The 25,695-nt window shown below is 48.1% G+C and overlaps 2 long non-coding RNA genes across 2 annotated transcripts in view; one reads left to right on the top strand and one right to left on the bottom strand.

Moving 5' to 3' along the window:
- The window catches only part of LOC141567514 (uncharacterized), a 49,617-nt gene that overhangs the window by 5,397 nt on the left and 18,525 nt on the right, over positions 1-25,695 (top strand). The gene's annotated exons all lie outside the window — the stretch shown is intronic.
- LOC141567515 (uncharacterized) lies at positions 7,933-11,597 on the bottom strand. The gene is made up of 2 exons (XR_012490189.1): positions 11,147-11,597; positions 7,933-8,231 (listed from the first exon to the last, which is right to left on the bottom strand). It is a non-coding gene; the product is annotated as an uncharacterized LOC141567515 (long non-coding RNA).

Genomic DNA, 25,695 nt, shown 5'->3' with positions numbered 1-25,695 from the left:
ATAGCTATGCATTTATTTTAATAATGAATATCTAAGAAAACAGATCAAAACTACAATTTTATGGATAGTAATGTTTAAGATTATCCATAAATACCACAGTAGGCATTTAAAGTTCTTTTTTAAATGACTGGATTTAAGGGAGGATCTTAAGTAATAATCCTGTAGTAAATAATTCTCAGATATGGCAGGAATCATGAATTTTTGACAATGATTGAAGTTTTAGAAACACGGCTATAGGGGAGAATGTGGCATTTGTCTTTCTGCATCCTCACTGACCACTACTATTCTTGCTTATAATATCACAAATGTGCTTCCATTTTTGGGCTTCACATTTTCTTCCCTATTCTATTCGCTGTAACTCCTGGCCCTTGAATAAACTAGTGGCTGGATGAATGAATGATTAGATAAATGGATGAAGTTTACAGAGTACAGCATTTCAAATCTAAATCAGAGCAGCTGATGGACTACTGTGAATATTTATGCCTTAAGGAAAAGCAACCAATGTACAATGTTGCAGCTCCCAGAGGGCTAGAAGAGAATTGATTTTCTTTTATAATCAAACAGTGTTTTGAACATAGCATGACACTACAAATCACCACCCACTCTCTTAGCATGCTGCTATCTGTACCACCAGCCACAAGAGCAGTCTTCCCTTTGATTGGCGTTATCTTTGCAAAACCACCTCACTCTGCGGTTTCAAAATATTTGGAAAGATGATAAAGGCTGAAGGTTAGTGTTAGCTAGAGTAGCAGACTCGAAAAGAAAACGAGAAAGAGAGAGAGAGAGAGAGAGAGTCAGAGTCATATTTGTCCATTGATACATAATTCGGGGTTCGCTGTGGGTTGGGCGCTGTTCCAGATATAGACACCTTCCTTTCTTGCAATAGGTAAATGGTGATTCATGAAAGATAAGGCATCTCTGTGACTTTGAGTCTGCCACCCAAAGCAAGTGACACTGTCACCATCATTTATTCCAACTTTCCATTATGAAAGTTTTCAGTCATACAGAAAAGTAAAGTACAATGACCACCCTTACATTGACCACCTAGATTCAGTAGTGGGGGATGGTTTTGCCATATTGCCTTTTCCTATCTAATTATTTCCTCCTGAATCATTTAAAAGTAAGTTGCAGTCATCACAACCTTCACTCCTAAGTACGTCAGCGTGTATCTCCTCAGGGCCAGGACGTTCCCCTACAGAATTACAGTGTCACCATCACGCGAGAAACTTCTCTAAATTCCTAGCCTCATTACATGCCCACACCTATTTAAATTGCCCTAATTGTTACATACCATAACAAAGCTTTTACAGTTATTATGGTCCTAAGCCAGGATCCAATCAAGATTCATTCATTGCATTTGGTTGTTACGTCTTTTTAATCTCTTTATTCCAGAACAGTCTGTTCCCCTCCCCTCCTGCCCCCACATGGACTATGGGAACAGGCCAGGGTGTTTCACATTCTGGATTTCTTGTGATGTTTTTTTAGCTTGATTCCCTTATCCCCGTGTTTCTTGTACACTGTTAAAGTCTGAAGACTTGATTAGATTCAGCATTTCTGGCAGGAGCGCTTCATGGGTGAGGAGCTTACTATGACTCCTTGAACTATTGACTTAGTAGCCCTGCATGCTAATGAGTGTGCATGACCTAATAAAAACAGAAATGTGCGCAGTGCTAACACGAGTTACTTGAATATCTGGTCCCGTACATACTAGTAAATTTTGAAGTTTTCAGTTGGGTATTTTGGCTACAGCCACTTCCCACCCTTGAGGCTGATTTACTGTCAGCGACTGTTCTCACAAATGTCAGTGAGTTCATTGATCAGACCTGCTCTCTTGGCCACTTGCTGGGGACTAAAATGCTAGTCAAGTTGAATCCAGTTGAAAAAGAAACGAACGCGGTTCAGAAGACACTAGGTGGCGGGCTGTGGTTGCGGTACTGGCAGATGTTAGCGAGGGGAAGCCGTGAAATCTTAAGGAGGGATGTCTGTACACGTCACACGTAAACATTTGCCACATCCTACCCGTAGCCACGCGCAGCCTCAGGTCCCCGCCAAGTGGCATGCTGGCTACTCGCTAGCCTCACCGTTCACCTTTTCTCTCTCTCATGTGACAAGGTACCCAATATTCCTTAACGTGTGGAGAAGAGAAAATAAATTGAAGGAGAATTAAAGCCAGATGCACTCTTGCTTTCCCTGGGAATGTGACAACCCAAAGGTGACAGCAGAGACCCTTACTGTGTATCCTAATGGGTTCACAGGAATGTGCGTGTATTTTCCCCAGTAACACGCAGCCGATTTTCCCGACACCATTTATATGGCCTTCCCTTTCAATTAACACTCAAAGGGTAACCTCCCGCTGCCCTGCCTAAGGAGGCTCCAAGCCTGAGAAGGCGCGGGTGAGTTTAGACACAAGGGACGTCAATCTCAACTCCTCCGAGTGGGCGGTCGAGTGCCCTCTGGTGGGCAGTGGGGAGAATGCATGCAGCAAAGCCGAAATTAATTTTCTCAAGCATGTTTCTCAAGAGATTAGTATATCCACTTTTTTAAAAAGTCCATGCTCTTAACACAAATCCCGATCTACATTTGCATTCCTGAAAAAAATCACACCTAAAAGAGTTTATTTCCTTACACAAGTGCTTCAGGGTTGCATCCTCAGGTATGCAGAGAGGAGGAATAGATTGAAGAGAAACATTTCCACTGACCCTTTCACCTAAGGCACCTTACACACCCTATAAGCATCTCTGAGAAACCGTTCCTCCCGGCTGCCCCACTAAGAAAGGTCATGGCATTGGCTTTACCCTCTCCAGCTACATTCCTCCCGCCTGTGTCAAAACCAGAACTTGGAGGCTTCATTCCCTGAGAGAGAAATGAGTAATGACTGTTTAACCTTCCACACACACTAGGCTCAAAGCCTTAAAGAGATGAAGCGCTCACTCATGGGCCCAGAGCACAGTGACCAGTGTCCTCCATAGGAGATGGGCTGGGGGGAGGAGGGACCGGACGCATTAGGAGAGGTTGAGGGCTGACAGCCAGAAAGCGATGGCTGCACCGCCACCCCCAGGCACCACCCTCATGCCATGAAGGAGGGCTGCGACAATGCCCAGTTATCAGGCCAACCCAAAATATGCCCATATGTCTAAGGACGAGGTTGACCAACTAGGGTGTGGCGTCTCTCACCCAGCTTGTGTTTAGGTAGAAATGTGGGGGTGGAGGTGTCACTCAAGAGTTAGCCCAATCCCCTGAGGGTCATGTGATCCAGCTTCTCAGGACAAATATTTACTGTTGAGCTGCACTGGTTACACTGGTCTGGTGGTATCAGCAATCACCTTCCAGAAAGCAGATTAACCCAGGACATGAGCTCTCTGGGGTCAGCTGGGGAAATCCAATTACCAAGAGGGCTTGGGAGAAAAGTCACAACCCCAAACCACCATCCTCCCACATCTTCACAACTGATCCCATGTTTACTGGGGTCTTTCTGCTTTAAATCACATGACATGGCGAGTGGTGGGACGCCCTGTCTACCACAACTGTGGGGGATCTTCGCCTTTCTCTTCCCGCTGGAATAGCCACAGTCACTTATCTCTTAGCCACTGTGCCAGACGCCACTGCACAGGAAACTCAGGCTGATTCGAGGGTATGTCACTATTGCTTCCTGACCACAACTATCACTCAGCAGTAAAATGCAAGGTCACACACAGAGAGGAAGGGGAGGAAGGGATTATGCTGCAAAACAGATAATCCCAAATCATCCCTAGGCCTCCACGACCCCGGTGCAAGCCATCACAGTCTCTGACCTCTCACCTGGATGACAGACAGCTCGTGCCTCCTTGCTGAGCTCTGGCTTCCCCGGCCTCCTCTCCATCTGTGTTCAACATGACATATGAGCCCATTAAGCCCCCAGTCAGGCCATGTCACACCCTGCTCAAACCCTCCAATGGTTTCCTATCTCATGGAGACTAAAGGCTGTGAGAGCCCAGGTAATCTAGCTCCTGCCACCCACGAAGCTGCCCCCGACTCTCTCTTTGACTTCCTCCCCTAGTACATTTCCCCTTCTCATGCCACTCTCTAGCCTCAGTGGACTCTGCTGTTCCTGTAAAATTCCAGGCGTTCTCCTGCCTCAGGGCCTTTGCACCTGCTGTTCCCTCTACCTGGAATGTTCCTCCCTCCCCCCCCCCCCGCCCATCTACACAGTTCACTCTCTCACCACTTCAAGTTTTTTTTTTAATCAATACGTGGTATTTATTACATTGCGGGCTTTTAATGCTGGTACAAGAAAATTGGCATGGCTAGTTATTTTGTTCTTAAAAGTTTTAAAGAGTTGTGCTGAAATCTGCCCAATCTCCTCTGATACCAAAATACTACAATCACCAAAACAACTGCCACAACACTACAATTACTTTTGTAATACTGTATTTTAAAATGATAAATGCTCAGCTAGCAAAGATAATTGTAACTGGATTTCTTTTTTTCAGTGTAGGATTTCATTATATCGGCGAACTAGAAATTGGTAATATTAAAAGTTCCAGGAACACACGCAGCAAATGTATATGTGATATTTTTCATGTTACATAGTTTCCTTTTAAAACACACACACACACACACACACACACTTTACGTTTTCTTGTTTTGCATATGGCTGTCCAGTTTTCCCAACACCACTTTTGAAGAGACTGTCTCTCCTTTTCCCATTCTGTTTTCTTGGCACCTTGTCAAAGATCAGCTGATATATACACATCCATTTATTTCTGGGCTCTAGTCTGTATATGTCAGAATATACATATAATCTGTCTGTGTATTGTCAGTTCCATACTGTTTTGATTACTGTAGCTTTTGAAATTGAGAAATGTGATGCTTCCAGCTTTTTTCTTCTTTATCAGTATTGCCTTGTCTATTTGGGATCTTTTGTTGTTCCGCATGAACCTTAGGATTGTTTTTTCTATGCCTGTAAAAAAATGCTATTGGGGTTTTGATATGTATTGCATTGAATAGGTACTATGGACATTTTAACAACTTTAATTCTTTCAGTCCATGAACATAGGATGTTGTTCCATTTATTTGTGTCTTAAAATTTCTTTCATCTGTGATCAGTGTTTTATAGTTTTCAACACACAAGTCCTTTACCTCCTTGGTTAAGTTTATTCCTATTTTTTTAATGTTAATGTGAATAGGGTCATTTTCTTGATTTATTGGGCAGTTTGTTGTTAGTGTATAAAAATGTAACTGGTTTTTTGTTTTTTTTAAGATTTTTATTGGGGAAGGGGAACAGGACATTACTGGGGAACAGTGTGTACTTCCAGGACTTTTTTTCAAGTCAAGTTGTTGTCCTTTCAGTCTTAGTTGTGGAGGGTGCAGCTCAGCTCCAGGTCCAGTTGCCATTGTCAGTTGCAGGGGGCAGAGCCCACCATCCCTTGCGGGACTCGAGGAATTGAACTGGCAACCTTGTGGTTGAGAGCCCACTGGCCCATGTGGGAATGGGAGTTAGGAGAACTGGAACTCCAACTGCCTGAGCCACTGGGCCGGCCCCGCAATTGGTTTTTATATGTTGATTTTGTATCCTGTAACTTTACTAAATTTGTTAATTAGTTCTAACAGTTTTCTATGGACTCTTTAGCGTTTTCTACATAGAAGATCATGCCAGTTGCAAACAGAAATAATTTTACTTCTTCCTTTCTAATTTGGATGCTTTTTTTTCTTTTTCTCGCCCAGTGGCTCTGACTAGGACTTCCAGTACTGTGCTGAGTGGAAGCGGCAAGGGTGGGCGTCCTTGCCTTGTTACGGATCTTACAGGCAAAGCTTTCAGTTTTTCACCACGAGTGTGGTATTAGCTGTGAGCTTTTCATATATGGCCTTTATTGTGTTAAGGTAAATTCATTCTATGCCTAATTTGTTTTTGAGAGTGTCTATCCTGAAGAGACATTGAATTTTGTCAAACGCTTTTTCTGCCTCTATTGAGATGGTCATATGATTTCGTATTCTTCATTCTGTGAATGTTGTATTATACTGACTGATCTGCATATATTGAACCATTTTTGTATCTCAGGGATGAATCCCACACGGTGATGATGTATGATTCTTTAATGTACTATTGAACTCAGTTTGCTCATATTTTGTTGAGGATTTTTGTGTTCATCAGTCAACCCATTCAGTTTTCTGCTCAAATACCCCCTTATCAGTGAGGTCTTCCCTGGCCACCTTATTTAAAATAGCAACTCCTTCCCACCGTCTAGTACCCGCTTCATTTTATTCCATAACATTTATCACCAACTATACTAAATATTCATGTTTATTTATGGTCTAGCTCCCCCACCCCCATCCCTGACCCATGTAAAGCCAGTGAGGGCACCGAATTCAAATTTTGTCTGTTCTGGGTACTTTTATAGCCCTTTCACGTAAAGAAAGTCAAAAGCATGCTGCACAGTACACACGTGTTATGAGCTGAACTGTGTTCTTTCAAAGTTGATATGTTGAAGGTCTCACATCCAACCTCCGAATGTGACTGTATCTGGAGACAGGGCCTTACAGAGAGGACTAAGTTAAGAGGAGGTCATAGGGGTTGGCCCTGGTAGGAGAAGGAAATTTGAACGAAGAGACACCGGGGACTGACGCTGAGCAGGAAGGCCAGGTGGAGAGGCAGCGAGAGCAAGGCCGTCTGCAAGCCCAGGAGAGAGGCCTCAGGAAACCAACCCTGCCGACACCTTGGTCTTGGGTGACCAGCCTCCAGACCACACTTAGAATCAGGAAACCCGATAACCAGCTTGTTCAGATGGGACTGACTCCATCCCTCAAACACAGTTCCAAGTGAAACACGATGGGCCAGTCAGACTATCCCATTCCTTTCCACTCTCCCCCACTCCCATTGGGTCAAGGATTGTCATGGGATACAAATTAAAGAGCCTCCATCCTGGAGTTTTGGACTTCTAGCAGGTCTTAGGGACAAGAAACTCTTGTACTAAGCCAAGAGGATGTCAGCCCTGACACTCCCTTTAGCAAGACTTGGTTCTTCATGTCTCCCACTTCCCAGCAGGGGGAGTCTGATGGTTCTAGCGCAGGCCAGGCCTCTACGGCAGACCAGTGAGTGGTCTGTTGCTGTGAGGGGTGGGGTGGGGCACGAACCACCACTGAGCATAAGTCACAAATGCTAAGAAAACAGGAAGTGAGCAAATGAAGGTCAAAGCTCTTGACCATCAAAATCTCTTCATGGATAAAAACAGGCCCCAACATCTTGGCCCCAACATCTGTCTCCATTGACACTACGACCTGTCTTTGCCAACGACTTGTTAACAGAATCCTCCGAGCCATGGGCACAAGGCAAATGGGCCAGGAGATAATATGAATGTAAGAATCCAGCAAGAATGAACCAACACATCCAAAACTTCTGGTGCTGTGGCCAGGCCGCAGGTCTGCCTAATTAGGCTGCTTTTAAAACAACACAGGCCAACGAACACGTGACCAAAGATGGCCCCCCCTGATGCCAGTTTGCAACTCTTGCAAAGCAGCCACATACTGCCCGTCTACAAGGAATTTTGGGCAATATATATTTAGGGGTGGCACCAAGGAAACAAACCTAGAAACATGGAGGAAAACCCAGAAAACACATCCTTTTTGTGAGACAGAGAAAGGAAGAATAGATATAGCACTGGACTTCAAAAAGCTTGCAATCTGGTCAAACACATGTGACACATGCAAGAGAAAATGGTTAATGCCCTAGCCCCTTCCTTGGACGGGCCCAACTGGGCTCTGTCAGGGGTACCGGAGGTACCAGAAGTAGATGGCCGCAGCGACCACTTAAATAACTTGACACGTGACTCTTGCACTGGTGAGAAACCCAGGACAGGAAAGAAAGGCATCTTTTAAGGAAGAAAAACACTTTCTCCCACAGTCCTCTTGGTTTGGCTGAGTGGCCCCGGAAGGTATCCATGAGCTCTCTCTCATTCATTCCTGGGACGGGTCACATTTTATTAATACTAAGTACTCTGTGAACCACGGGCAAAGTGCGATCGACAGTCTTTATAACACAACCATAAAAATGAGAGAACAGCCCACTCAAGCGTAAGAGGGTCCGTTCATCAGCTGTGGCCCTCTGTGCATGTATATTCATTTTTCTGTCACCTCTACCGGGTCTGCGGGAGAACCTCAACGATTCTCTCAGAGCCAGCGGTTGCGAGGAGTTAAGGGAGTATGGTGGCACCTTGGCGAGAACCGGTGGTGCTTCTGTTTGCTTCCACGGGAGACATCTGAAGGCATGTTGTGAGAAGGGAGGAAGAAAGAGATGGATTTCAGCACAACAGTGTGTAACAACAAACTCCCTCGGTGACACCACATGTGGTTTGACAGCCACTGGACAAGGGGAAGATTCTCCAGTGACAGGAAATATTTGTGCTCCTCCCCTCCCTTTTGCAAACTGTACACCCAAGACGTCCACCCAACATTGGAGGGAAAGGCACGGGCCTGTGTCAAAGGAGCAACCTCATCTGAAATAGATCATGACAGATCACACACATTCTGGCTCTGAAACTGAGGTTCCTAAATTCTGATTTGATTTAAACAGAAGTTTTAAAACAATCACCGTTTTCCTCCTCTCTCAGCACACTTCAGTATCCTGACCTTAGTGCGATCACCCCATTCTGACTAATGGTCTCGAGGTTTAAGCCCCTGTCAGGCTTAAGATAGTGTCTTCATCTAAGTTTCAGCCCCTGAGCCAAGGCTGGACGACTCCTTTGGCTACGTCCCTTTGAAACCAGTTCTGGACGCAGGAGCTAACCTTGGAGTTGTCCTCAAGACCTGAAGAAATGATTTATTACCCCACCCTGATCTCACCTGTGATCAGGATCCCTGAGCCCACAATGCCCTGTGATTTTGCCGTGTGTAATCTGTAACCTTCGCCATCGGCAAGTCAGCTCTTTCAGAGCTTGGGCTCGCCTGTCTCCTGGTGGGCCAGTTCTAATGAACTAATTCCCTTCTTACCGCAACCCCCTGCTCGTGCATTTTTTGGCCACAGCACGCAGGCGGATGGACTTAATTATTGGGGTTTGGTCACAGCTCGAGAGGGCCACAGGTAGGAGGAGCATGACAATTTCTGCATAGTTCAGACAGGGCTGCCTCTTTGGCTGGGCCGCGTCAACAAGATAGGAACTGTGCATCCTGGGCCTCCTGAAGGGTGGGACTCGAGGCACAGAGGGGTTTGCCTCTGCCATGCAGACGTACGAAAACGGTAGGTTAGCCTCGCACTGTGGCTCCATCACACTCGTTTTCATGGAGCCAAATGCATTTCCTGGCATCCCACACGCCGAATGGGTTGGAGTTTATGCTTCACGTTCTTTGATGGTAACACCCTTCATGAGAGGACACATAGCCACCTACATGCTCACATGTCACTTGGAGTATTTTTCAAGACATGCTGCTGCTTCTTGGTCTCTCCCCACCCAACCCTCTGCTCCAGCAACAGGAGGACACCTGCCAAAGTGGCCACTTGCCCGAGTGCCCTCAGAGAAAGGTCTCTGCTTCTACAACCTCACATCTTTCTGCTCCTTCGAAAGGCAGAGAAAAACAACCCCAGGGGAGGGGGAAGGTTTGTGGAGCTGTGGTCAAGAAGTCCCTTCCCCATCACTGTCCTGCCAGGATTGCCACTATTAGCTGGGATTGGGTCCCATCTCTTGCAGGAAGAGCCTCAGCTTCCCAAACTGTGAAATGAGGAGACTGCTTCCCTCGTCCCTTCCAGCTCTCAACTCTGATTCTCAAGATCTCACGTCAGAAAGGACTTTAAAGATAAAATAGCGTGTGTATGCGTGCGTGTGGGTGCATGCATGCGTGTGTGTGTGTGTGTGTGTGTGTGTGCGGTGTGGCTGCATGTGTGTGAAGGGTCAGAGGGGGTGGGAGGGGAGAGCAGGGCTCAGAGAGGCCGTCTCTCTCCTTTCACAGATCGCCCCAGAGATTTTCTTGACTTTACAGGTGGAACTGAAGATAAATGGATTAGCCAGGTGAATAAACCTGTATTAAAAACTTTCTGAAAAATCAATTTGAGAGGGAAGATTTGGGAAAATAAAATATGATCAACTGTGTCAGATAGCTTGAATAAATCGATGCTGGCAAGTCTGGTAAACAATTTCTGATCTACGGCCCCCATGGTCCCCTCGCTGGTGATAGTTACCTCAGTAATTGGACCGTGGGATGAGGCCAGGCCAGAATGAAAGGCATTAAAAATGATGTTTCTTCAAGTGAAAATTAATTTATTTGCTGACCAACAAAGACCAAAGTAATTTCAGAATTTTAAGGATGGCGAGACAGCATAAGATTGTTTACACTTTTCACGCCCTCCTTACATTAGACATGCAACCTGCATGGAAATGAAAAAGAAACGGGCCTGTCGGTCCCCTTGCCTGATAGTCGCCGCTGACACTGGGAGAAGCACAGGTCCCCAAGAGACTAACGCTTCAGGGGCAGAGAAGGGAGGGGAAGGCGGGACCCCACATCGTGCCAGAGAACTAGTACCCCTGCCTATGGCGGGTGGGACCTGAAATGACGCCCAAAGTCCGAGGGGTTTCTTTTCTGCTCCAGACTCTCTCTACATAAGGGCAAGAGGAGTTCAAGAGAGGAGCAGCCTGGGCACTGTAATGAGTCGGCCTCAGAACAGCACCAAGTCCATTGTGGAAATAACCTGAAGACCTAAGGCTGTGGTGGGCGCCTCAGCAGAAGAGGAAGGTGGGATGTGGACGTGGGCCTGGGTGGTCTGTAGACTCACACGGGCCACACAGCAGCCGGAATGATTCTCCTTGCGCAATGCGTGGAGCAAAGCCGGCTCGTGATGTTCTCTTTTCTGAAATGCCCTGGAAGTATAGGAAGCAGGATACTTTCCAAAAGCGAATCCTGAGAAGCAAGGAGCTATCATCAGCACCCAGTGGGGGTCCATCTGTGCACCTCTCTTGCTAACTCTGAGTTCAGTTATGGTCATATTTACGCCGTCAGTAGGTATCGGCAAACAATACAAATCAGCCCCAACCCCAGCTGATGGTGGGCCATTCACCAGCACACTGCTGCTGAAAACCTTCCCTGGGCCTCAGACAGATAACCCCTCCCTCCCTGTGGCTCGGGCCTCCCTTCCCTGCCGCCATCAGCTGTCGTTCTCCCTTTCGCACATTTTGCACCAACTCACCAGCCTGCCGTCTGCCTGGTCTGCTCCTTGGAGGGTCCCTTGAATAGCCTGTGCCCGCTGCTGGGAAAGCTCCTTCCCCAGGTCTTCGCCTATCTTCCCCTCGTTGTCAGGCCTCGGCTGAAATGTCACCTCCCCAGAGGCCGCACCCCCCCATCACTGTCACACTGTCCTGTTTTATTTTCCTCGCAGGACTTACTGCCCTGCTGAAATCCTCGTTGGATGGCTTGGCTGCCATCTGCACTCTGCTAGAACAGAAGCTTCTTTGAGCGGGGAGACCTTAACCCTCTCATTTCCTCAGCGCCCATCCAGTGCCTGGTACACCCCAGGCTGCGTGGGATGAATGAATGAGTAGTACAGAGCCTCAGATACGCCCATGGACCAGTGGGCCCTCCATTTCTGCTCTAAAAGTAAATAATTTCAGGGACGATCCCACTTCCAGGGACTAAAACCCTCAAGGGAATAAGTCTCTCGCTTTATGTCCTCCTGGGCAAAGGGGAGAAGCAAAGAAAAGGGCACCAAATGCAGACTTCTCATCTAATTCTTCTGCTGAGTGACATTTCCAGGTGCTGTGTTAAGAGCTACAGGCTATCTACCTGTAATAAGAGAGATGCACACTGAAACTCCACTTATTAGAAAAAAACCTCTCAGATGGAAAAGATCAAATAATTTGGTAACAGACCGTGTTGGAAAATGTGTCAAAAAAGACACTTTCATATATGGCTGTGGGAGCTTAAAAATCCCAATGCACGTGCCCTTTGACCTAACAGTTCCACAGCTGGGAATTTACCCAACAGATCAATGCTTGCACAGGTGCAAAATTCCAGGTGTACGAGGTTATTAATTGTGGCAAAGGATTGCAAACAACAAAAAAGTCCCTTCGTGGGAGCCTTAAGCAAATTACAGAACAGCCAGAAAATAAAATGTTACAGAGAAAAAACAAAGAAGGAGGAAACTGTGTACTACTGTGAACCCATCTTCAAGATATAGGAAATGAACTGTAGGTATATGCTTCCACCTGTGTAAAAACAGGTGAAGGGAGAAGTGTGTGTACCCACAGACATACAGCTACGCTTGCATATGCTGAGGACACCTCTGGAAGAATGTACAAGAAATCAGGTTGACCTGGGTGAGGAGTCAGGTGGCTGAGGGACAGGGATAAGAAGACTTGTTACTGGTTTTTTTGAATTTGAACCATGCGAATATATCTGCCATGCACAAAAAAAAAAAAAAAAAAAAAAGGAAAAGAAAAAAATATTAAGTTAAAAAAAAATTAAGCTATGGATTTGCGCCAGAGAGAAAATTCTACATTTCAGGCATGTTAATAAGTCAGCAGAACTTTCCACTGAGCTTTCCTCTCTGTAAAAGAGGGACTAAAAGGGGAAGAACTTCTAACGCTGGGTGTCAACTGGCCCACTGCTGTTTCCTTCGCTGGTTTCTCCACGTGTCCCTGGCCTCAGCCCAGGGACCTACTCTTTGTTCTGTCTGTACTCACTCATTGGTGACCTCATCCAATCTACACCCAAAGCTCCCACTCTGACTCTCCAGCCTGGACCTCTCCCCTCAACTCCAGACTCCTGTCACCAGCTGCTTCCTCAGCATCTTCACTTGGACACGGTCACCTCAAGCACCACGGCCAGCTGCTGTGACACACTAGTCCTAAAGCCTACCCTGTTGTAAATGGCCAGAACCTTAGGGTCACCCCTCCTCTCATCCCCCACATTTAACCTGTCAGCAAATCTGAGTCACCCCGCCTTTAGTCATATCCCGAATCCAGCCACTTGTCCCGGCCTTGGACCTTGTTTTTACAATACACCAGGTGCCGTGACTCACCCACAGAAACCCCACAGCCGAGACGAGCTCAGGCCGGAGGGAGGTTCTGGACCACGGGGCCGGGCAGGCCAGCTTGCACCCGAAGCTCCTGGCAGTACGCCCCACCTCGCCCCAGCTCGCTGGAGAGGTCTGCGATCTGTAAGAACACCGGCCTCTGCTGTGGCGAAGGAAGGAAGGGACAAGGGGACAGAGTGGTCGCCACTACCCTCTCCTGCCCAGACGAGCCCCTCGGCCTTGCCCATTGACCACGCCAGCTCTGCCCTCCGAGAACGTGCTGGATGTCATAATCTCAGGTCGGCACCGCAAAGTGCGTGTGTTTAGGAATTAGGCCATTTTAGTGCTGGAGATCAGGGGGATCACGCAGGAGGAGGAGGAGGAGGAGGGACCTAGCGCTCCCGGTCGTCGCGCCTTGCAATGGGACTTAAAACCTGAGGACCAATATCACAGTGGCCTCTTGGGACCGTGGTCTGTCTGGAACGCCCCATGGAGCAGGGCTCGTTGCAGGGCGGGCGGGGTGCAGGGGCCGGGCTATCCTGGGGCAGTTTCCAAGCTGACACCCCCAGGGCTGGGAAAGCCTGCTGGGGTCCCCGGCGTCGCTGTGAGCTTCCGAGTGCTACTGTCTGGGGTGACAACATGAGCTCTCCTTGGGGCTGCTCTGCAACTGGCTTCCTTGAACACGACCTTCTTGAAGGGCAAAGAAAGCCCAGGTCCTGGTGGCAACCTGGTTACAAGGCTGTAGTCCCCAAGCTCCTGGTGGCAGCTGCCTCTTTCTCCCAGCATCAGATTGCTCTTGGGCCCCCTCCTGGCAAAGCCCCATCTTTTTGCACAACCCCCCACCCCCTTTGCACTAGACCTGGTGCTTCCAGAGCCTTCATCAACACAGCCTCTTCATGTCTCAGCATCTTCCTTTTCCATCGACAGGACAGTACGACGCTTACCCCAGGTGGGGTCTTCAGACATTTAACGATTGGATTCCCGTAAAGCACTAGCCATGGGGGCTTGGTGAGTGCCTGCCCTTGCGAGGCTGCTAGTGGGAAGTTTGTTCCTGCCCAACGTTATACTGGACGTGAGCATGTGTAGAGGGGAAGTGGTCCCTGGGATCATAGCTGCCCCCATGATCAGGCTTTCGCTAAGCTGGCAAGGTAAAGCTTCCGAACACTTGTCTGTGCTCCACCAAAAATGATATCCTTTGTGGCAATGCCAAAGCATAACCATGGACAACTTTAAAATGAACTGTGGCTTCTTCCCGCCACCGCCCAGCAGACCCTGCCTCCTGAGGGGGTGCCGCCGCAGCCCCCAGACCCAATGCCAGCCAAGTTATTACATGGCGTCTTCTCTGCAAGCCTCCGCTGGCCCCACCAGCCCCACCCGCCCCCACCCACTTCTCACCAAGCGCTCAAGTGCCTGGGGTCTGTGCTGCCCACCTGCCCGCTCGCACGCCCACCTGGTGCCCAGCCACCATCACAGTGATCGTGAAGTACTAAGGCTGTGTCCTTTCCTTTCCACAAAAATAATCACCGGGAGCCCCTTTGATTTGTAGGGAAATCGGGGCTTCTTGCTGCACTTCCTGTCAGGCCGGCCCTTTGAACAAGCTCACTCCATAATTTAGAGTTTGAATCTCGTTTTAAATGGCAGTTAAAAATTGTATGTGGCAGTTCACAATGAAATTTAGCTTGACAGCTTGGACATAAAACTAAAAATAAATGACTTCACATCCAAATAATAAGTAATAACAATGTTAGCCTGCATAAGAATAGCAGGGCTGGATTCAAATACAATATTAATTTTAGGAATATGAGTGACTGGGGAGAGACAGAGGCAAAGAAACAAACCCTTCATATAGCAATCGTCTCCTCTTATCCCCCAGGCAACTGGCTGCCTTTCTCCTCAGACGCTCAGCAATTATGTGGTGTAATGGAGGCAGCGCAAATAAGCAGAAAGATTTTATTAAACCAAATGAGCAAATCATCTGCGTATTATTGCGATTTGATTGACACTGACAAGTGTCGAGCAGACGCGGAGGTGAATATGATGAAGGAGCTTGCAGAAAAGCTCTTGATAATGTTACTCTTGATAAAGTTGCCCGGCCACCCTAAGTAAATAAAGGGGCGAGGGGGATGACGCATATTAATTTCCCCAGTTTGCAGCCTGCTGGAGGAGGAGAGGGGGGAAAAAGTTGCAGTGGGTTCAGCGTATGGCATTTTCTGTGAAGACTGAAATTGCATCCGTGATTCGCAGAGACTTCACGATAATATATTAATATTAAAACTAAAGGTCATTCCACATAACAGTTAAGCTGCCTGAGCTTCAACCTTTATACCAATAACAGACTCTGGAAAGTAAGTAGGAAATATCTGAATACTCTAAAAAAAAATTAAAAAATACATTTTTTTATTTGGGAGGATGTCTGGCTAACGTGTGCTCAGGTGGCCCCTCACCCACCTGCCTTCTCCTGGGACAATTACAGGGCTACCTCGAGGATGGCTGCATCTGAGACAGCTGGAGCTGCCGAGAGGAAAGGTGATTAATTGCCACAGGCCTCCGGGCCGTCGCTCAGCGCCGCGTTCCACTAATGACTCCCTTATGAGCCGGGCGCGCTGCCCCCGACGGTGCTCACGGAGTCAGCACAAAACTTTCCTCGGCTGCTCGGGGCGCTCGGAGCAAAGGGCCCCGCGCGAGGCAGGCTCTGTCTAGGACGATTTACCGGGAGACCCGCCTGGAGGCAGGGGGCCGGCCGCGGTGACCTCTGGAGCTCCCTCCAGGGGCTGCTTTGCTCCGATTCTGTCACTCGGACTGGCTCAGGCAGAAGAGGGTCCCGGCTCGGGGAGCCGCCTGGCGGACCCGGACGTTTCCCGGGGAGGGAAGCTTAAGAGAAGAAAACGGCGGGTTGGGAGACGTGCGTACACAGAGGGGCTGTCCTCCTGGGGCAGAGCGCCCTTCCCTGGAGTCAAGCCAAACTCGTGTCCAGACAAGGCAGTTTTTCTTGCTGGAAAGTTGAGCCACCCTTGTCACGTGGGCACGGTCACAGTCTGGTCTGCGAAGGCGGAAGGCGGGTGGACAGAGCTTGGTGAGCCCGAGGCAGCTGGGGCAGGCTCACCAGCTCCCTAACTCTGCATCCAGTGACCTCGGTAGCTAGTTGGACGTTGGCCACAGTGGGCGTGTTGACACCACGGAAATTGGCAGACACTATAAATCAGGGCTCCCCCTGCACCAGCCGGTTTTTAAACATTTTCTCAGCGCTGCAGTGGCTGATTCAGGGCAACACAGGCGATTTCACTTTCAACAAGTAGCTGGGCTGCTGTTGCTATGGTTACCAGCATTGCGTCGTGTGGGCATAGCACCCAGTTTATTTTATCTAGAACTTGGTCTTCATGAACCCCCATGTAGTGCAAAGCCAGAGGTGGGAAAAAAGAAAAGACTAGAGGTGAAAAAAACCAAAACAGACTAGATTAGATCCAACCTAATGCAATAATTCTCAACTTCTCTAGGCAATTTTCTGCCTCTTTGGAGAAAAGAATTTGGGCTCTGATTTCTCCGTCTTCCACCTGCCCAGCCAGCTTAGCTTCTCTCAGAGGTAGCAGTTTAGTAAACCCAGTGGGCGATGGCAGGCGTCCCTTGGCCACTGGCTGCGGCTCACCTTGCTGTATTCTAAAGAGCTTGTGAGCTGATGGGTCTCCTGACTGGCTCAGCCTCAACTTTGGCAGGTAGACCCTTCCCCTCCAACCCTAGTGCGCCTCTCATCTTCTGCTGTGGAGTCTCCTTGCCCCTCCTGGAGGGGAAGCTCCTGGTTGCATCCACGCCATGAGGGGACAGAATGGAACAGAATGCAAGGCAGCTGTGGAACGCTGTCCTCCTCCTCTGCCTGACCACTTACCACCCACCTCGCTTTGCTGTGACCTAATCCAGGCTGGTACAGAGGCAGATGGTCTATGTCCAGGGTCCCCAGGGGACTTGGGGCAGACATACCTCTTCCTTGCACCTCCCCCTTCCGGTCCGGGTCAAAGTGTGGAGCAGGGAATAAGGACGCACCGCTGACGCTTGGCCCTCCTGCCTTCCTCCTCCCACGTCTGCCCAGGCCCATTCCTCTTGCTGGTGGTTTTGCAAACCGAGTCATGACCCGTTGGTGGGGGATGACATACCGTGGGTCACAACCAGCATTTACCAAATAAACAGAATTTTAAAAGAGAAAATACCACATTTAACAAAGCTAAGAACTGTTCTCTGAAACTTGTTTTGACTATATGTGTGTGTGTATGTGTGCTTTGGTTAAAATGTAAAATGAATTTCTTACTGTGGGTCACGAGGAAATGGGTTTGAAAGCCACAATCACCACGTTCTCTTGTCCCAGAGCAACAGGCCGCACATCCCGCGGGCACAAGGAGACGTGTCCACACGGGGACATCTCCAAGTACCGTGGCTCCCAAGCTTGGCTCCTCTATGCTAACCGAGGAGATGAAATAATGGAGAAAATCTTCCCAAGACAAGTCTGGCTTGCCACACAAAACCCAGTTTCGAACGTCAAACACTGAGCATGACTCTTTCTCTTTCATTCCTTCTGGAAACAACTGTGACCTTTCCTCTCTCGCCAAGGAAGACCGATGCCTCCAGCCAAGTGGAGAGAGGATCACATTCAGAAAGCCCAAGGGAAAAAGTGACTAGTAGTTTTTCAAGATATTTCTCCTGCTACACTCTGTCTACCAGGCTAGTTGGCCGAGTCCCCATCTACTGCCCCCAGCCCCCACTTAGCCTGATGCCCGTGGGAAGTAATGGGCCCTAAGCTATACATTTTCTCAAGCGTTAGAGCTGAACGGCCCCACTTCTGAGAAGCCTCTGTTCTGTGCCCTGCTTGCTGATGCCCACGTGAGCAATGTTTGGCTTCGCCGAGCACGTCTCGTGAGACTGTGAAAAGACCAACCTAATCAACCATTTGGGGGTCCCTTCCAGCAGGACAGGGTTGGGGCTGTCCTCGCAATCCCTCTAGACTGTGAGCTTAGGGAGGGCAGAGAACACATCTGCTTTATCGTGACTCAGCCCCATTCCTAGCAGAGTGTCTGGGGCGCAGGGTCGGCCCTCGATAAAACTGTGTGGAATAGCGTCTGCGTGGACTTGCGTGGGAGAAGTGCCGAACTTCCTCTATTGCTTTTGAGTATCTCCATAATGGGGTCCAGGGAATAGTGTCAGATGTGGTTCTCGAACAATGTCACATCGCTGTATTAAGTCAAAACCCCCTTTTGTGCGTTCTTTTACACATTTGCTATCAGGCAGAAACTTTAGAGAGAAATTTAGTGATGTCTGGTCTGTCTCCTAATCTTTTAATAAAACATTGTCACTTTTGTTTCTTGTTCTCGAAGAGTCTGTTTTAAGAGCTCAGCATTTAAGATAAATTTACAGCCCACAGTGTGATACAGCAGAGTATCGAATATTCTCTGCATCTTTACACACATAGCTTTACCGCTAGTAAAGTGAGATGCACGCCCGTCGACATACTCTATGCCCTTCTGTTCAAGAATACACACAATGATAGCATCATTCCCTATTTCATTTGAATACTGGTCTGAGGGAAACATAAACGAGGCTATGTATTTTTTTGAATAGTAGGTCTTTAAATTTTAAGAAATTTCAAGGGATAAAATCAGTCGTATGTATCTCTTTTATGGTAACTGCCATTTCCCTGTGTTTCCAAGAGAATTGGAAACCACAATTGTAGGATATTCAGTGTCTGTAAGATATACGTATTCTCATCCTTGCTTTTTAGGCCCACCATAACCCGAACTTTATTTTGAATGAACAGAATTTTCCAGAGGACCACTTTCAACACTGTTTTCCCATTGCCTGTGCACAGTGCAGACTTTGTAACCTGGCACTCAAGACGGACATACTTGTAAGCTGAACCTACACACCTCTTCCCATCTTATTTACTCATTCATCCAGTCACTCCACCAGAAAACACTGATTAAGTACCAGAATATGAACTAAGACCTTAGCAAGACACGCAAAGCCTCTCCCCTTCTAGATTTTACATTCCAGTAGAGGAGAGAAAGAAGTGAATAACTACAGACTGGGATAGGTGCTAAGAAGGAAGTCTACAGGCTGCGGGGTGGTGGTGGGGGAGGGTGGCTTTAGATGGCACTGTTGGGGAAGGCCCCTTGGAGGCAGCTTTGGATCTGAGCCAGTTATGGGGAGGGCCAGGTCACAGCTGAGAGGACAGAAGTTCAAGGCCCTGGGGATGGAGCACTTCCTGATAGAGGAGGTGAGCCAGGGGGAGCGCCATGAGGACAGCTGGGACGGGTCAGCTGAGGACAGCTGTGGCCAGCTGTGGCCAGCTCACACAAGGTCTGGAGGATCACAGTGAGAAATCCACTTTACGTTAAAAGCAATTTGAAGTCAAACGTCACTGTGTGGTGGCTTTATTCATAATTGCCAGAAAACAGGGAAAAACTCAAATGTTCCTTAACACGTTGCGTACGGATCACGAGAATCTTCACGAGGGAGTTAAATCCCGCCGTACGCAACGTGTTAACTACTAAATGGGGAAATAAACTGGCACGTCCATTTGAAGTCATGCTACTCAGCACCACAAAGAAACAGACGACTTACGGACTCAACAACGTGGGAGCCCTTCAGCTGGATCGCGCCAAGTGTATCAGTTACCTATGGTTGCCTAAAAAAGTATCCGCAAACTCAGCAGGGACAGGAAGCACTGTCTTACCTACCATCTATCTGCAAGGAAGGCAGGAAATAGCTAATGAGCGGCACAATGGCCAGTTGTAGAAACTGCAACGAGGTTGCTGTCTGACTTCTAAAGAACAAAAGAGAAAGTTCTGTCGTTCTTCACGAAGGAGCCTCCTCCATGGAGCTTTGCATAGTGATAGAGATGGAACTCGTCAGTTGCATTAACAGAAAAAAAAAGGATTCTTTCGTTGGGTCAGCTGGGAAGAAAAGATGGCCTGTGACATGACACAGCCGGGACACGCGTGGGGTAGCATTTGACTGATAAGAGCCATGGCAGCGGGTACACAGCCACAGAGCCCCATGCTGGTTCCCCACTGACACCTACGTGACCCCAGACACACGATGCGTCAGAGCCTCAGTTTCCCTCACCTACAGAAGCTGTGGCTAGGACCCGATCGCTAAGGACCCTTCTATCTATTAACCCTCATTCTGTGATTAATATGCTGCTGCTTGTGCGGTGCTCTGTCCTGCGTTCCCAGGCGGCTCTGGGGACTCCTCAGCCCTCTGAGCACGTCCATGCGTGTCTCTCAGGGCTGTTAGGGCACCACCTGTACGATTTCTGCCACATCTGCTGGCCACCTGCTGTACGTTTACTCAATCTTTTAATTCAAATGAACTCACTTTTTAAAAACTTAAATTTTTAAGTATGTTTATTTTTAAAGTAAACATACCGTCATGGTAAATGGAGAAAAAAAATATCAGCGAGCCTATCAATTAGAAGCCAACTGTAAAATAAATACAATGAAAGCAAAAGTAATGTTGCCAATTGCAGCTGGAGATTTGGGGGGCGTCTATGTCTGCTTTTTCTTTTTTTAAAAGAAAGGTCTATGTACTCATATGTCTGCTCAAATTTTAACATGATTGAAGAGAGATACGAAAGACCTACTAGCACTTAAATGAGACAATTTCTGTGCTTTATCGGAAGGCTTAAAAGATAACTGAAAAGGGCACAGCTTTGTGCTTTGGTGATGCAGTGTTATTGAATGCCATGTCTATGTACCATCTAATACCACTGCCCATTATACACACAAGTGTGCCCTCCACACTTTGGGAAATGTTGATCTTGGCATGCGTTACAACTATTTATTTTGGAGTTGGTTCCCTTGTTTCCCTTAGCTGAGCTCCCAGAGACCAGGTGGGTTCTGGCTTATCCATCTCTGCTTCCCAGCAGGCATCCCTTGTCACCTCCTCCAGGGGGCTTAGTGGCACCTGGCACAGGTCAAGCCCTGAGGAGGCGTGAGAAGAGAGCAAGGGGCCATCGTCAGCCAGAGAGGGTGGTATTTCAGTCCTGCTTATCGTTATCACTTCATCAGTGAGCTTTGTCTGAGGCGCTAAGGAGAGGAGGAAATGGCCCAAGTTCAGGTCCTGTTTTGAGATGATTTGAGATATCTTGAGTCTCCAAGTGGGTTTAAGGCTGCAAAACAACAGCTACACGGAACTAACATTGAACAGCAGTGAAAATTTTGAGGCGTATATATTTTTTAAAATGAAAAGACGGGGTTTAGGGTTTCCTTTTTTTTTTTTCTTTTTTTTGTTTCCATGAAAAATTAGAGCTGAGCCTCCTTTGTCATGGGACAAAACTGAGTAAAGAAACGCCTGAAAGGTCCACACAATAACCTGTACATCCGTGTTCACAATTGTTGATTCACAATGGCCACCAGCTGATAAACAAAAGGTGGTGTTACCCATATGCTAGACTATGATTCAGCCATAAAAAGGATAAAGCAGATACTAATCCATGCTACAACATGGATGAGCCTTGAAAACATTATACTAACTGAAAAGCCAGGCACAAAAGCCCACATATTATATGATTCCGTTTATAGGAAACGTCCAGAACAGGGAAATCTATAGAGACAGAAAGCAGAGAAGTGGTTGCCAGGGGCTGGAAGGAAGATAGGATGGGTGGGGGGGAGGCAGGGGTCACTAAAGGGTGTGGGGTTCTCTTTTGAGGTGATGAAAAGATTCTAAAATTGATGTGGTATGTGAATGACATTGCAATAAAGGTGTTACCAAAAAACAAAAACAAAAAAAGCTTGGCAGAGCACAGCTTTGTAATCCAGCTGGGAGGGTGATGAGTGATGGCTGATGCCTGCTGATGAGGTCGGCTTAGAACAGGGGTTCTCAGCCCTGGCTGAACATGACTCACCTGGGGAGCTTTGAGAACTCCTGGTGCTCGCCCCACTGGACTGCTCACATCAGCCGCTCTGGGGGTGCGACTGACCTGCAAAATCTCCCTGGGCCGTTCTGAGAGGTGGCCGAGGCTGCAAACAGTGGCTCGGAAAATTCACAAATAAAGAGGTCAACTCAGCCCAGATCCATGCATCTGCTCATCATCAGACTGGCCCCCTCTGTCCTGGGGAACCCTCCATCCTCCCAAACACCCCCTTCTCCATTTTGTGACCTTTAAAAATAAGGCAGCTATGTGAGAAGCTATCTGCTTAATCGTCATTAGTCCTTAGGGAAACCAAGCCAAACCACAGAGATGTCACTTCACACCCATTAGCATGGCTACCATCGGGAAACGGGAAGTAAGTGTTGACGAGCTTGTGGAGAAATCGGAGCCCAGTGCACTGTTGGTGAAAATGTAAAATGGTGCAGCCTCTGTGGAAAACAGAAAGATGGCTTCTCAAAGAGTTAAGCTTAGAATTACTGTGTGCCCGTCCCCCCAGTTCTAATCCTAGGTAGAGAGCCAAAAGAACTGAAAACAGCTACTCAAGCAAGTCAAGTCCTCACTTAATGTCAAGAGGTTCTTTGAAAATTGCAAGCTTAAGCGAAATGCCATACAATGAAACTACTTTTACTGTTGGCTAATTGATAGACACAAGAGTTCACTTCCTATGGTACGTATTTCACGTCACAAAAACATCACCAACTTCTAAATACAGATTCAGGACGCTTCTAATATTAAGCATGGAAATAAATGTGAGCAATATGTGCATTTAAGAAAGAGTAATAAAACAAGATCACTTTTTCCCAACCTGCTTCTTCCAGCTCAGAGTCAAGGGCGGCTGGACCCTCTCCCACAGCTCAGGGTGCAAGGTGGGACCCCCACCCCGGACAGGACGCCCTTCCATCGCAGGGCCACTCACCCCCCCACACACTCTCACTGGGACAGTGGAGACACGCCAGTTCACCTCACGTGCACATCTTTGGGATGTGGGAGGAAACCAGAGTCCCTGGAGAAAACCCACACAGACGGGAGAACCTGCAAACTCCACACAGACAATGGCCCCTGCCAGGAATCAATTTTTTTCTCATCAACGTTACAACAGAATGATGCTAACGAAACATTATTTGAGGACCCGACCTGCTGTACAGCATGTACACATTCCTAGCAACATCATTCACAACAGTCAGATGGAGAAACAACCCAGTTGTCCATCAGCAATGAATGGATTTTTTAGGATGTGGTATATACATAGCCTAACAAGGAATGAAGTTCTGGCACACGCTACAACATGGATGAAACTTGAGGACATTATGCTGAGTGAAATTAAGTCAAAGAAGGACAAACATTGTGTGAGGATGATCTGCTTATGTGAGATACCTAGAAGAAGCAAATGCATAGACAGAATAGGTCAGCAAGGGTTGGCGGAAGGGGACCTGGAGATTAACAAGTACAGAGTTTCTGTTTGGATGATGAAAAATTCTTGAGATTGATAGTGATGGATGCACAAAATTACGAATGTAATTGAATTGCACACTTAAAAATGGTTGAAGCGATAAATTTGGCATTATGTATATTTTTACCAACAATTAAGAAAACTTAAGGACTGAAGGAGAAAAACACGTCAGCTACAATGGCAGGCGTAGGGAGATGGTTCCAAACCCCACAGGGAACAGACCCGTTAGAAGCAGCTGGGGGAAGGCACGTACCACCGTGGGATCAGGGCTGCTCCCTCCATCTCCCTGGACCTCAGCTTCCTCGTCAACAAAAGGATAACAGCATGGGCCACCTGTTGGGGATGTGGTCCATTCAAAAGGCAGGGTGTATTTTGGGAGTGGTGAGAATGTTCTGGGATTAGACAGTGGTGACAGTTGCACAGCTTTGTGGATATACTAAAAACCACTAAATCGTACACTGTAAAATGGTTAGTTTTTACGGTGTATAAATTATATTGACATTAAAAACAAAAAGGGCAGGGTGTATAATCACACAGCAGCTTTCCATAATGTACACACACAATTGCATGTAAGGTACACATATTTACTAAGCGGCGGAGTCCCAACCCCAACGGCAGACGAAGACCTGATTGCTGCTATTTTGTAAGACACCCCCTGCCATGGTGTCAGTAACCAGTCGAGCTGGGACCCCGGGAACCTCAGTCACCATTCTCTCAGGACAACGAGAGGCTGCAGCATGGACCCATCTCTAATCTGCCCTGAAGTGAGACTGGACGCCCAAGTCCAGCACAAAAGAGGTTGCGCTTGTTTAGCCACATGTGGGGCCAATACCTGCTACAACTGGCTGGGAGAGTGGTCAGTCTGAGTCGGTGGCAGGTATCAATGAGGCCAGGGCATCTGCCATCACCAAGGGGCCACACCTCCCCACCAGCAGGCATGGTGCAGGGCAGCTGACCCTTGCTAAGCACAAAGGCAAAGTACCCTGGGACCAGCCATCTCCTGCCAGGAGCTGTCCCCACCACAGCCTTCCGGCCAGCCACGTCTGGCTCTTCAGTGGCACTTGGAGCAGGAGGGGAGGCGTCTGGACCTGCTGTAGCAAATCCAAGGCAGAGCCACTGGGGAACAGGGCGGGGGCAGAAAGAGACTGAGGTTCACAGACACCCCAAAGTCTACAGTCTCCCACACTCCGCGGTCACACCTACCTGTGGCTTCTGTGTTGTCTCCCTGGAAAGCTCTCTTTGCCTGGGTCAAACCTGCAGGGCCAAAGGGATGGAGGAAGATGGTCACTCAGCAGCGCCCCCAGCCTCGGCTTCCTCACCGCTGAAGGCAGGCTGACCACGCTGGCTTTGAGGGGCTGTGGGGAGGGGCAGGAGGGGTCATGCAATTCACTGGGCGGGGCAGCGGGTAGATGGTCCCAGTGGCTCAGTGCTTCATGGTAACAATGGGCGGCACAGCTTCAGCAGGGAGGCTTCGAGAGGTGGCCCAGCTGGAGGGGTGCGCGTGGAATCAAGCCCTTGGCCGCATTGAGGGAAGAGGAACTGGGAGAGAGGGCAGATTCCAAGGTTTCTCTCAAGCCATTGGGAGACTCGGGAATTCTAGGAATGAGTGTGAATGTTTTCCTTTTGGGGCAAGAGAAAAAATTCCCCATCATGATGACCGTGTGTTAAAGTGGAAACCTAGCAACACCCACCCCGAATTCAACAACCGTTGATGGAAAATGTGCAAATGATGGCAGCACAGTGAGTGTGTGATTGTGAGGTCTCCCGAAAGAGGAAGAGAGAACAGGCGGCGTTGCCCTCTGGAGGCTCACAGGAAGGGATCCAGGGGAAAGTTGTCCAAAACAGTGAGAAGGTCAATGTCATTATGAGGATTTAGGAAAGACACAGAATGTACTGGACATGTCTCAATAAAGCATTTGAATTTAAACAGATGAGATGCTATAAGTCACCTGACCCCTGTAATTTATCAGGCCTCATTGCCTTCCCGAGACAGGGAGGAAGGGCAGGTGGAAGCTCCACAGGGGCTGAGGCTCATGGCGCTCAGGCCATTTGCTGGAGGAAAGATAGAGCCGGGCCTCAGATTCCAGGCCCTGTGAAGTTTCCACAAACATTCATGGGCCTTTTGTTGGCCAGATAGTGGGGGAAACATGGGGAAAAGCTATGGGGAGTGTGAGGAGAAGGTTTCCATTTGGGATTTGCCCCCTACTCACTGTGTAACTCTGATCAGCTGGCTTCTCTCTGGACCTCAGTTCCCTCGTCTGTAAAATGGGGTCAGGAAAGAGGGTCTGCAGGACCCCTTTTTGCCCCGGGAACCCAACAGTGATGTGTGAATAGTTTTTCTAATTTTAAAAGCAAGACCAG

This window comes from Rhinolophus sinicus, linkage group LG11 (genome assembly GCF_036562045.2).
Source record: "Rhinolophus sinicus isolate RSC01 linkage group LG11, ASM3656204v1, whole genome shotgun sequence".
Taxonomy (NCBI): Eukaryota; Metazoa; Chordata; class Mammalia; order Chiroptera; family Rhinolophidae; genus Rhinolophus; species Rhinolophus sinicus.
The sequence above is the reverse complement of the archived record's forward strand: the minus strand, read 5'-3'. Positions and strand labels throughout refer to the sequence as shown.